The following is a 14,119-nucleotide window of genomic DNA, read 5'->3' as shown; positions in this document are numbered from 1 at the left end:
ACCAAAAGGTAACTCCATGGGTTGTGGATATTAAGGCACTCTCCAGACTTGTTTATTCACAATAATACATAAGCTTTATTAGCATGCATAGAAATAGTTGCCAACGTTTTGGTCCCCATTAGAGCCTTTATCAAGGCACAGTATAATAAGAGATGCATATAGCTAAAGACATAGTGGCTAGAGCAAACATAGCATATAGCATATACATTCAGGTATTACAAGCAGAAACTAGGGGAAAATATAAAATAGCTGAAGACTGCTACAGTGTCTTCAATCATGTAGTATCAATCTAATCCTACTAATAATTTTAGTTGGTCGTTAGAACTTTGGGGTCAAGTTTGGATCATTATAAGTTTGGGCTCAAGCTCAGACTATGAGAGAATTTTGCTGATGAAAAACGTATTAATATATCTGCAGGTTTCAAGTCACCTACAGTGTAACTGCATGTTTGATCCTTCTTCGATAAACTTTTTTGAGATTAGTTGAACAGGATATGTCATCAGCCCTGGTGGGCGGTAGATATGACAATTTATCTGCAAACCCAATGCCAGGCAATAAGTCTGTTGAAGAAAGATGAGATTGTGATTGCACCCGCCGATAAGGGCAGAGCCATGGTGGTGCCAGATTGGCATGCCTACAATAGAGAGGTGTGTTGCCAACAATAGAGAGGTGTGTTGCCACAACACATATTCTAGAGTTACCTCTAATCCCATGTATGAGGTGAAGTGGAGTGTGGATTTGAGGATTGACCAGCTAGTCCACCATGGCTGGCTGGATGAAGGGATAGCATAATTCCTAAAGGTAGAGCATCCCATTTGTCCAATTATATATTTACTACCAAATTAAAGGTGGATCCACCTGGTCATTATATTACAGTATGTCTGGGATACAGCAAATTTTCTGGACAAAATTATGTTCTTAAGTGGTTTGACTGATGATGTGTGGCTGGCCACTATGGATGTATTCTCCTCATTATACACAGTGATACCCCATGATGCTGGGTCGATATGTAGGGCCACCCAAAGAGTTTTTGCTAGAGTTGGCAGATTTGGTGTTAAGTAAAAATTACTTTACATATGTTTCAATTTTTTTTCATCCAAACAACAGGCACTGCCATGGGGTCTAGTTTGGCACCTGCATTTGCCAACCTCTACATGCACCATTATGAGCAAAAATATAGAATCAGTTTGGACAAGATCATTTGTTATAAACATTTTATAGATGCTTTATTTTTAGAATGGCACTGATATTGAATTCCACCCAATGATTAGCTCCCTCAATGCATTAGATAGCCCCATACACTTTATGGCGCAGGTAGAGTAAGAGTCCATACATTTTTGGACATTACCTTTTCACAAATTGGCGACAAATTAAGTTCTACACTCTTTTGGAAGGAGACGAATTCTGAACACTCTATTGCACTTAAAAAGTCACCACGCTAGTAGTCTGAAAGAAAGCCTACCTATCTCTCAGTTCTTGACAGTTTTGTGAAAGCCACCAAGATACAACTGACAGAGATGGGTGAATGTTTTTTGGAATGTTGATATTCACACAAGACTGTTAAGAGATGCCTATTTAAAGCCAGACAGAGGTTTTCACATGCCACTACTAAGAAACCTATAGATTCTGAAATGATGATCTTCATGACAACCTATGATCAAATCATATGCAGAGATCCTTGAGGACGCACTGGTCAATTATCTCCTCTGAGCTGACCTTCAAGGGGGTAAGCAATAATTCTCCCATGTGTGCTTTTCTCAGGGGTCCGAATCTAAAGCAATTACTATTGAGACCGACCAGAAGACCAAATCCACAACAGGCAAGTTGGATACTGATACAAAAAATGGTTGCTTTTGATACACAGACTGCATAACAAGCAGGTCTTTGCTGGTTGAATCATCCTTTGCACATCCACACAATGGTAATAAAATTGCTTTTCACCATAAATTCCATTATTCGATGGATTTCATTATATATATAATAATTTGACCTTGTGGACTTTACTACAGATGTGTCCTCTTGCATCTTTGCCGATTGCGCTGCAAACATGTGCACACATCCCACCATGCTAAGGACTGTGGTACTGGCAATCACTGTAGTATATTTTATGTGACAACTTATTGATGGGATAATGATGAGATCATTTCTCTCTTTTATATTTTTTGTAGTGATGTTATATTTAGTGATTTTTCTTTATTTTTTTATTTCAGATTTTGTATATTTGTTTTTTTTCTACATTTGTCATATAATATGTTTAGGGTGTATTGGGTGATGGTATGTTTGATTGAGTTCTTATCTTTACTGCCAGTGACTGGACTCCATTTATATTGTATGTGATATTAACAGTAACCAAACTGTATCAGTAGGATTAGGTTGATACAGTACTACATGATTGAAGACACTGAGCTATTTAATAATTTCCCCTAGTCCCTTCTTGTAATACCTGAACACTAAGTCTTGCATTGCAGCAGTGGGCGACGCGTCACTTCTGGTTCCTGTGCATTCCATGTTTGGATGTCATCAGGTGTCTTTGCAGGATATTACCATTTCATCATTGTGGGTGAGATAATTAGCCCCTATATATCTTCATTCGGACTGTGATGTAGTACTATTGACGCTGATACATAAAACTGTTATAATCTTCTTGTGGTCTGCTCAAACTGTTCAGGCTGATCACCTGCTGTTTATGAGTATTGAACTTTGTGAAGAGATGGACACTAATTATATAAACAGAGGTTTTTAATAAATATCTTGATGCAGACAATTATAAGTTTTTTTTCAAATACTACCAAACACAAATACCTGGAATCACTCAATCATCAAGTGAATAACCATATATTGTTTTTTTACCGTTCTGGATGTCAATTAATATTGTGTGGAGCTAAAGCGTAAAATGGCTGGACACCGTGTATTTTGACAAGAGACAACTACTGCAGAGGTGATTTGTTTCTTTCTTTTTTTATATATACTAAAGATTTGTGAGCCAGCATTGGAATATATGAGTTTGTATTCTCTATATGTGTGTATACATTTTTCTTTCTTAATTTATTCATATTCATGTTTTTTATTGTATAACCTTGTAATAACTGTAAAAAATTTTTTATCTATATATATATATATATATATATATGTATAGCACTCTTTGGCCCTCATTCAGAGCCGCTCGCTAGCGGCCGTACGCTCGTTCCGAGCGATGTTCGCACATCTGCGCATGCGTACGGTTTTTAGTACGCATGCGCGAACCAGTCAGTGCGGCCGAAAATCGTTTGTACGCTATATAGCGAGTGCCTGCTATTTTGAGTGACAGAATGAGGCGTATGTGGGTGGTAACAGGGGAAGGTGTTTGAAAACGGGGGAGAGGAATTCAAACGCAGGCGTGCTTAAAGGTCAAAACGGGCGTTTTAAGGGAGTGCATAATTAATACAGCAGCGTCATTGACCACGTCACTTGGTTTTTTTTAACTCAGAACTGCTCGCAAAATAGCGGTTGAAAAAACCAACCACAAGAATAGCGAGCAGTTCATACGCTGTACGATGTACTCGATTAATCTAATAAATAGCGGACATGACGTATGGTGCGAGCGGCCAGGGGGCGTTTTTATCAAATAAACGAGCGTATGTTTTGCTCGCTCGTTCAGACTTAGAGGTGTGAACAGACTGCAATTTGCGAACGGATCATTTGAATAGCCACCCCTTGTTTTTGAATGAACGACCGCAAATAGCGAACGGCTCTGAATCAGGCCCTTTGTCTGAATAAGTCAATCTAAACTTATTAATATCAGCCATCTAGGCAACCCAATGTGTGAATTGATGAAGTTTTCAGGCTTTATGTACTTACCGGCTGAACAGCTGAGTGGATTGATTTGCTGTTAGCCGTGGCTGTCTACCACTGGATTGTCTTCATGGAGTAATTTAGGAGTTTGTTAATGTATATATATCACCATTTGAGGCTACTTACAGTTTATCAGTGGAGGTTTTTTACAGCTTGGAAGGTGGTGGCTCTAATTAATTGAGAGTACTATATAAGCTGGCTCCTGGTCTAGTTCAGTATTGATCTACTGTATGAGATGGTGGATTTATGTATTGATGGAGAAAGTGTCTTGATAAAGGTTTCAAGGGACTGAAACATCAACATGACAATCAACAGTGTGGCTTCTTTGTGAAATAAACCTTGCTGGCTAATTCATTTGAAGATTTGGTGAGTGTCCTTTTTTGCATTTTTGTATTATGGACTTATGAAAACAGGCAGCTAACCTTATATCCCCTTCACCAGTATGTGCAGCGGCATCCCCCTCTGGAGCCAACAGTAGGGCGCGTGCACCAGTGATGACGTCACCACGTATCAGTGTGAAAGTATAAAATTCATATGAGCCACTACTATAGCAGTTATCAATATAATCTCAAGAATTTAAATATATAGAGTATAAGGAAAATATGTCAATGGTAGAATTCATTGAGTCCATTGGGGAGGATCAATTCCAAATAGTGTATCCAATATGCCTCACATTTTAATAATAATTTGCCTCAGTCCCCACCTCGTTTGAGGGATAGGACACAATCGATCATGCGATATCTTAGGCTGAATATATTGTGACGGGCTATAGGTTGATCACTAACCCTGCTGTAAAATGTAGTTCAAATGGAGGATCTGTGTGCCTCCGTCCTTTCCTTGAATTTTCTGGTGGTCTTATCAATAGGTAAGGGTAAGACCACAGGGACAGATGATCTGACAGATCACAAATGAGGATTCACAGGATAAATGATGTTTAATTTGCAACTATTTGCCTGAGTGGGGATTGAAGAATTTGTCTCCTGTACGTAAATATCTGCAGGTGACGCGCACATTTATAACACCCAGATTTTTTTTTTACCAAAATTGTTTTTGTTGTCTTTCCAAGCCCAGAGAAATCGGCCTTTACAAATAAATCCCTTAAATTACTAGACATTGAATAACAAGGCAACAAATCGCATTTAGATAAATCCAGATCACTATCAGTTTGTATTAATTTCCAATGTTTTTTGGAAATATTATTGATCTGGTGGGATAACTCATTGTATTGCATCACCCATGGAAATTTCTGTGTATTAATCACTTGTTGTTTTTGTTTTTTGCGTAGTAGATCTTTTTGATCTATTTAAATATTTAAATTGATAAGTGCCCTGCACTCCACCTAATGATATTGTCTGCAGCCTGGGTGCACGTCCTGCAGCAGCGGTATGTGGCTGTATATATAAGGATGGCACTCCGGTAATCAAATGAAATAATGCAGTCCACACAGCAGTGGTGGTCGACGTTTCAGAGGTGTTACCCATTTTATCAAGGCATCATCAAATGTACAATTCAAAAAATGACACAATTAGCTACTCACCGAGGTGTATCTCACATCCACACTGTCACCATTTGGACCCGTCTACACACATCATATATATAGAAGATGGACTTAAGGTCACTTATGTGAATTGTTACATTTAACTTCTCTATACACTCTTTTTTGTTTTCATTAAAATAAAAGAGAGGTGTAAAAATCTATTTGTATTGAAGACCACTATTAGTTTAATATATATATTGCTATACAGTATATTAGAAAGGTTTAATGACTATCCAAATAATTATTTTAACCATTTTCTCATTATTAGCCTTATTTTAGATGTTGCTTGTTACACAGATCATTCAGCAGATGGAATACACTATAAAAAAAAATTGGCATGCTGGTTGATATTCTGTACAACTGCTTTTATATCTAATGCAAATTTTGGCTTGTAATTTGTATTATCTGTTCAATATGATAGATAGTTATTAAAAACATCTAAGCTAAGCTACTGCTGGTATTATGTTCCATATTTAACTAATGTCCTGGTGAATATATTCAGTAGAGGACTGATTCATGCAAATTAATACAGGAACATCCCAACTTGAGGTTCCTGTTTTTCCCGGCTCAGGCTGGTGGGCCGTGTGCCAGTGCATGCCTCCCCAGCACTAACCAATGTAACCACTACCGTCATCCAGGTGCCCTGCCACCACAAACCGCCACTGCCCACTCACTGTTTGCTGCTACTGGGCCAGATCAGAGCTGTCAGCTGAGCCCCGATAGTGGACACTGCGCAGTGGCAATAACAGCTTCCAGAGTCTCTGCCCAGCCAGCAGCAGGTGCCTCAGCGTTGGCCTGCCCCAAACCTCCACCGGCCCTAGAAGGGCTTGGAAGCCCCTAGGCATTTGCTTAGTTTTCCAATGCCTAGGGCCGGCTCTGTGCCTAAGCTATAGCTTTACTCAGCCTGGCCATCAGAACCCCTCTGCCGGGTAGGAGGAAATTTGCATACACAGACCTTGGGTGCGGCATGGCTACAAAATGGGGCTCCATGTTTTTGGAATCATCCTGGTCGCCGTCCCCATATGCCGCAGCATTTCAATCATGTTGCTGCTAAGGGTGGACTATGAGCAATCACGCAGGACACATTCTGCTCATGCACAGCATGGGTTTTGTGTCTGCTCAGAACCAGAACCACCAGGTTTGTGCCTAAACCATCAAGTTTCCTTACAAATCCGAATCAGTTCCACTAATTGGTAGAAATTGTGCAACTCCTGCTTTCCACATCTTAACATTTACAATTAATATTCACACTACTTTTATACATCCCCTCTAATAGCCCTTTCAGACATGCTGAGATTCACAAGTTTTTGCCAGGCCTCGGCAAAACTTCCTAGCTCTTGCATATGTCTTAAAGGCACCAATCCGGAAACATGTTCCCAGGTCACCGCCCCTGTAATTGACCAGGGTTTTCCCAGGACGTAAGACCCGGGTAGTCAACCTGGGTAAAGTTTGAATGATGCAACCTGGGATTTTACTCCTGGGCTGCACCTAGAAGCTTCTCTTTGGCCAGCCAGAGCGGCCTGATGCATGTTGATGACATCATCAGCTTCAGCTGTGGAGAGAGAGAGAGACACCACATGTGCTGCATACATTCAGCTCAGACAGGCAGGTGAGTAAAAACAGTGCCAGTGCAACTGATCACAGTTGGATGAGGAGAGGAGTGGCAGTGCCAGAGGGCACTGTGGGCAGAGGAGAAGAGTGGCAGTGCCACTGGTCAATGGGCAGAGGAGAAGAGTGCCAGAGGGCAGAGTAGAAGAATGCCAGTGATTTGAGAAGAACAATGGCAGTGCCAGTGGGGAGAGTGGCATTTCATTTGAGATCATGTCTCATTGGAAGCTGGAGGAGGTCCAGGAGTGATTACATGTGAGGGGAGAGGAGGAAATAAATGCCCAAATTACACTCACTGTTAAGGATTCCATTATCTTTGGCAACATTGCAAAGATTCTATCCAGAAGGGGTATTGTGAAGACACAACAGCAAGTTCTTAATAAGCTAAAGTCTCTTTAGAAACCTTATACAAAGGACCATGACCACAATTGAAATTGCAGTGGTATGGGTAGGATGGAGTGGCCCTCATATGATTTGTGCAGTACTGTTTTTGGGCATACAGCACTATGCAACTCCATTGCCCTATCTTCATCCGATGATGCTGGCACACTATCTGCATGCCTTCATCGACTCTTGAGTGCAGCCAGCAGAGACCAGCATCGTCACAGGACCTGTTTGATTATGATCTTGATGATGGAACAGAGTAATCTACCATCGGCATCGAATCAAACAAATGTAACAGCACTGTCGCAGAGCCAGGGTTCAGAGTCCCAGCCACATACCTAGGGAGACAAGTCCACCCTATATGGTAACAGTAAGTTCCCCTCTATTAACTTTACTAAAAACTGTGTTGTACAGCGTTAACGTATGTGATTTGCAATTTATACTAAGTTTTGTCTATAAAATGGTACTAAACACTTAAATATTGTGCAAACTTTTCACATATAACTGTGACTTTATTGGTACATTTTTCAATATTAAACAAGTTTTGTCTTTTTAATGATTAGGTGCAGGGTGTTATACAGTATGCTGCAGCAATCAACTTGTGCTAGAGGATGATCACAGCATGCACAGATGCGTTGATAGTGCTGCTCTTTAATTTGTGCCATTTACAATCATGTATTGCATACATTATTTGAACATTTGTGATGCTTAATTTATTTTAATTTTTTTGCTTTGGTTGTCAGTTTTCACAGTCCCAGCACATAAGAAGAAGACTAAATAGAGGTTGCTGCAAGAGCCATGACTAATATTCTGTGTGAGCAACTACGAGAGCTGGATTCAGAATGGCATGCTCAAGAGAATGCCAGACTGCAGCGATTCATGGACAATGAATGTGAATTGCAGAGCAATTTGTTATTGCAAATTGTAGCTATAGCATGCAGGAAAGGGTCAGTTGCGATAAACGTGATTTTCTCTCTCAATTATTTACCAAAATCCACTCAACACCACCACAGTTGCCGCCCCATACCCATTATGCCCTACAAGCTCAGTCTCCCTCCTCATTTGGGCCTACATCCCAATATGCACAACAAGCTCAGTCAGCCACCTCATTTGGGCCTACATCCCAGTATGCACAAAAAACTCAGTGTCCCATCTCATTTGGGCCTACATCCCAGAGTCTCCATCAGCATTTGCAGACAGTACATTTAAGAATGGACAGAGAGGTCAACTTTTTAGAGATTCACTGTCTACTACTACTCCCCAACAACCTACTCCAACCAATAGTCCTGAGTTCAGTGTACCAAAGTATTTAAGTATAGAGTGCACAGAAATCTTGTGATGTTTATTATATATACATCATATGTTACACATGGTTCTATTTCAAATTTTATTAAAAGGTTTTAAATATAATATACACTGTTTTTTTGTGTGTTATTGGAAAAGTAACGGCTCATATTATGAGCTAGATATATCAAAGGACCTCATTCAGAGGCGCTTGCAAAATGTGAGCGCTCGCTCTGAATGAGGGCGGCCGCATGTATTTTGTGACCTGCCTCCTGGCCGCTCGCTAGGCTGTGGGTGACCACCCACAGCTTTAGCGAGCGGCCAGGTTGATGGTCGCGATGGTCAAGACCATCGTGACCATCAGGGCTTGCAATGAGACCCTTGTGGTAGGGTCTCGTGTACCGCAAGCCCCAGTGAGCTTTCGGCTCTATTAGATGTCAGTGGGGCCGCCCCCAAATGGCAGGCGTTCTGTCGGGAACACCTTTGTTTGGCAAGCCACCCCCCCGCCCCATTTACAAAACGGTGCGAGCTGTCGATCACCATCGACAGCCGCCCCTTTTGTAGTAAGCCCCGGAGCGAGAGAATTTCTCTCTCGCTCCGGGGCTTGCGAGTGCGCAGGGCCTCTACATCGACCCGCTTGCGAGTTCTTTGTTGCTTGCGAGCGGGTCTGAATGAGACCCAAAGTCCATACATAAATATGGAGAGTATTGGGTATAGAAGTAGATGTGTACTTTTATTTTGTATTTTCATGGGGTGTCTAATGCCTCATTTTATAAAAAGTTATGTATATTCTGTTAAATGTATCCTCTCATAATATGAGCTACTTTTTTTTAAATTGAGTATTCTTTATTGAATTTTTGAACAAACACTCAACAGTAAATAGAAAATGCAGAATATTTGAGTTAAGGCAGATGTGAAAACGCATAGCAATGTACACAAGAATATAATATGATACATAAATATCAGGATATGTTGAGTATTCTGTAACCTAAAAATGACTTGAAGGTGCCATTCAAGCCAGTGAGTCTGGAGATAAGAGAAGTACAGTATATAATCATTGATTCTCCCCCTTAAAAAATATAGATACCCCAGCACTACCAATCTTAATATAATTATCCCATAACAAAGCAACAGGGAATATCATAATCTATCCAAATATCAAAAACATACATATACCCCAAAGTAAATAAATATAAATAAAACCTCCCCATAACCCCCCACCCTGTATGGCCTAACCCCAACCCAGGCATACTTGGATCCCTTAAAAGAGAACATACCCTCCCTATCCCCTTAAACTAACTAACACTAATCCCCCCGTCCAATACCAAAGAAAAAATAATCCCCCAACAAAAATAAGGATACTAAGACCACATTATTAACAGAGGCAATAAACTAATGACCATAAGCATGCTCTAACTCTCTGGCCTAAACAGATAACAGATCCTGTATAACAGGATACAGACCCAACACAGACTATAAATAGCAGATAAATCAGGATATACAGGTATAGACCTAAGCAACAAATTCAACAACATTGAATATATATTAATGACAAATATTAACAGGGCAACACACATAAAAGCATCAGTAGTGAGACAATATATTCTGAAATATTAATCGGACCAGGCCTCAGCTTCTTGTGAAGAAATATACAGTCAGGTCCATAAATATTGGGACATTGACAGAATTTTCAGATTTTGGCCTCTATTCACCACCACAATGGCTTTGAAATGAAACAGACAAGATGTGATTTAACCGCAGACTTTCAGATTTAATTTGAGGGTAATTACATCCAAATCAGGTGAACGGTGTAGGAATTACAACGCTTTCTATATGTGCCTCCCACTTTTTAAGGGGCCAAAAGTAATGGGACAAACTAAACAATCCTAAATCTAACATTCACTTTTTAATACTTTGTTGAAAAATCCTTTGCAGGCAATTACAGCCTGAAGTCTGGAATGCATAGACATCACCAGATGCTGGGTTTCATCCCTGGTGATGCTCTGCCAGGCCTCTACTGCAAATGTCTTCAGTTCCTGCTTGTTCTTGGTGCATTTTCCCTTCAGTTTTGTCTTCATCAAGTGAAATGCATGCTCAATCGGATTCAGGTCAGGGGATTGACTTGGCCATTGCATAACATTCTACTTTTTAGCCTTAAAAAACTCTTTGTTTGCTTTTGCAGTATGCTTCGGGTCATTGTCCATCTGCACTGTGAAGCGCCGTCCAATGAGTTCTGAAGCATTTGACTGAATATGAGCATATAATATTGCCCGAAACACTTCAGAATTCATTCTGCTGCTTTTGTCAGCAGTCACATCATCAATAAATACAAGGGAACCAGTTCCATTGGCAGCCATACATGACCACGCCATGACACTACCACCACCATGCTTCAATGATGAGGTGGTATGTTTTGGATCATGAGCAGTTCCTTTCCTTCTCCATACTCTTCTCTTCCCATCACTCTGGTACAAGTTGAACCTTGTCTCATCTGTCCATAGGATGTTGTTCCAGAACTGTAATGGCTTTTTTAGATGTTGTTTGGCAAACTCTAATCTGGTCTTCCTGTTTTTGTGGCTCACCAATGGTTTGCATCTTGTGGTGAACCCTCTATATTCATTCTTGTGAACTCTTCTCTTCATTGTTGACTTTGACACATATACATCTACCTCCTGGAGAGTGTTCTTGATTTGGCCAACTGTCGTGAAGGGGTTTTTCTTCACCAGAGAATTAATTCTTTTGTCATCCACCACAGTTGTTTTCCATGGTCTTCCGGGTCTTTTGGTGTTGCTGAGCTCTCCAGTGCGTTCTTTCTTTTTAAGAATGTTACAAACAGTTGATTTGGCCACACCTAATGTTTTTGCTATCTCTCTGATGGGTTTGTTTTGATTTTTCAGCCTAATGATGGCTTGCTTCACTGATAGTGACAGCTCTTTGGATCTCTTATTGAGAGTCGACAGCAACTGATTCCAAATGCAAATGTCACACCTAGAATCAACTCCAGACCTTTTACCTGCTTAATTGATAATGAAATAACGAGGGAATAGCCCACACTTGTCCATGAAATAGCTTTTGAGTTGATAGTCCCATTACTTTTGGCCCCTTAAAAAGTGGGAGGCACATATTGAAACTGTTGTAATTCCTACACCGTTCACCCGATTTGGATGTAATTACCCTCAAATTAAATCTGAAAGTCTGCAGTTAAAGCACATCTTGTTTGTTTCATTTCAAAACCATTGTGGTGGTGAATAGAGGCCAAAATCTGAAAATTCTGTCAATGTTCCAATATTTGTGGACCTGACTGTATAATAGAAAAGTCCAAAACTGCCTTTGTACTTGGAATAATTGGAAAGAGGATTTTGGAACACCACATAGACAACCAGAGAGGCTGTTATCTTTCAACAACGAAATACCAACTGTACCATTTGAGGAAACCTATAAATAGCATCAGGATTCTTATAGTCTGGAATTTTTACGCTAACTAGTTTCAGGAAAAGATCCTGACAAAGGGGTTGCATAGGTGTATGGCATGCCCAGGCAATAACAGACTAAATAGGAAATTAACCATTTGCAAAGGCAGATATCAGCCAGGATTCCAGGGTTTGCAGGATCTGCACAGATGGAGTCTCCTGTGCTACGTCAGGTAAAGCAGCTGCATTGACAGTAGCATGGCATATATCTTGACAAACAGAGAGCAATTCAGAATGTGGCTCAGTCACTTTAAATGTAATCCTCCGTTCTTAGTCAAGTATAACCTGGAGAAGCCTCTCCATGGTGACCACAGAAATTCACACAGGACCCCCAGCGATCCCCAGTATGTTTATTGAAAAAGGGTAATCACCCCCAAACTATCCAGTAGACTGACCTGCAGGCAAAATCCACAACTCTGGAGTCAGGGGTCGCAGCAAGCAGAGTAACTGAAATCTAAGATGGCGGCTGGCAGGAATCGCGGGTCCGCAGGGGTCTCCAAAAGACAACAATATGGCATGGGCAGTGTCCCCACCTCCCCACCTTGCCAGAAGACCTGTCGGAAGCTAGCTGAAGCAAACGCCGGGGACAGGAGCCACAGGAGACTCTTGTGCAAAATCCAAAATGGCACCCGGGATCCACGAGAGATTGCAGAGATGAATTCTTCAGCACAATAGACTGAGAGCACAGCCGAGCCGCAGGACTCCCAGAGCCTGCAAAGGTAAGTATGAAGCAGGTAGCTAGTGCCAGGAACCAGGCAGGGTAGTAAGGATAGGTATACAGGATACTGAGGCCTAGGAGCTATGGAGATAACCTTCTACATCCAGTCCATCCAGGCCACGCCCCTCCATAATATGAGCTACTTATATCAAAGTCCATACATAAATATGTAGAGTATTGTGCACAGAAGTAGATGTGCACTTTTCTTTTGTATTTTTATGGGTTGTCTAATGCCGCATATTTTAAAAAGTTATGTATATTCTGTTAAATGTATCTGCTCATAATATGAGCTACTTCTATCAAAGTCCATACAGAAATATGGAGAGAATTTTGCGCTGATGTATAAGTGCACTATTTTTTTCTTTTTTATAGGGTGTCTTTTGTCTGTCATTCTTTCATACTATATGGAAATAAGGTTTGCACACATGATTTTGAACTTGAAAATTTGAATATCTTATTAAAATAAAACTTGTTGAGGATCAATGACTGGCTTGGCATTTATTATATTTACTTATATCATTGCATTAAAAATTTTAACAGTGGTGCTTCTTTATGTAGCATCATTATTTGTACCCAACATAGGTGCTTGCTAGGGGAACAAGATCACTCTGTGGCTCACAAATATTATGCAGGATACTGCATGCCGCAATAACAGCTGTAATCAAGTGAATGTCTATATCATTGTGCTTTAACAAACAGTGCCAATGTCCCTTAAGCCATTCAAAATCATTCTCCACCACCATTCGGGCAGAGGTGAGGGTATGGGTGTAGTGAATCTGTTCCTGTAACAGCTCAACCTGTAGGCTGTACCCTTTGATAAGCCACCTTCTTAAGGGATACGCAGCATCCCCAATGATGTGCACCAGTACCTCCACACCATCCACAAACTTGGACTTCTGTAAATCAATACAATGGTTTCAATAAATATTATAATCGTTACAGGCATATAGGTACTTTAAGTATACTTGGTACATGTATATCTACTTGTTTGTGTGACATATTCTTGCTTTTAACTTAAAAACCATTTCACTAGGCCTGTCCAATTTGTGTCTTTCCAGCTGTTGTGAAACTACACTTTCCAGCATGTCCTGCTACAGTTTTAGCATTCCCTAATTAGCAAATCTGCGGCAGAGCATGCTGAAACTTGTAGTTTTACTAAAGCTGGAGATCTACAGATTGGCCTGGCCTACACTACACCCTAAAAAACATTTACTACACTATTTGAAGCTCTACACATTGGTTACTACTGTGTAGGAGGTATTTGCCAGGTATGGGAACAATTACATT

At 40.5% G+C, this 14,119-nt stretch overlaps 1 pseudogene; it reads left to right on the top strand.

The window, feature by feature from the left end:
• The first annotated feature begins 7,394 nt into the window (after positions 1 to 7,394).
• On the top strand, positions 7,395 to 8,673 carry LOC148521290 (uncharacterized; annotated as a pseudogene).
• Positions 8,674 to 14,119: the final 5,446 nt, after the last annotated feature.

This window comes from Taudactylus pleione, unplaced genomic scaffold (assembly GCF_031769625.1).
Source record: "Taudactylus pleione unplaced genomic scaffold, aTauple2 ptg000170l, whole genome shotgun sequence".
NCBI lineage: Eukaryota > Metazoa > Chordata > Amphibia > Anura > Myobatrachidae > Taudactylus > Taudactylus pleione.
The sequence above is the reverse complement of the archived record's forward strand: the minus strand, read 5'-3'. Positions and strand labels throughout refer to the sequence as shown.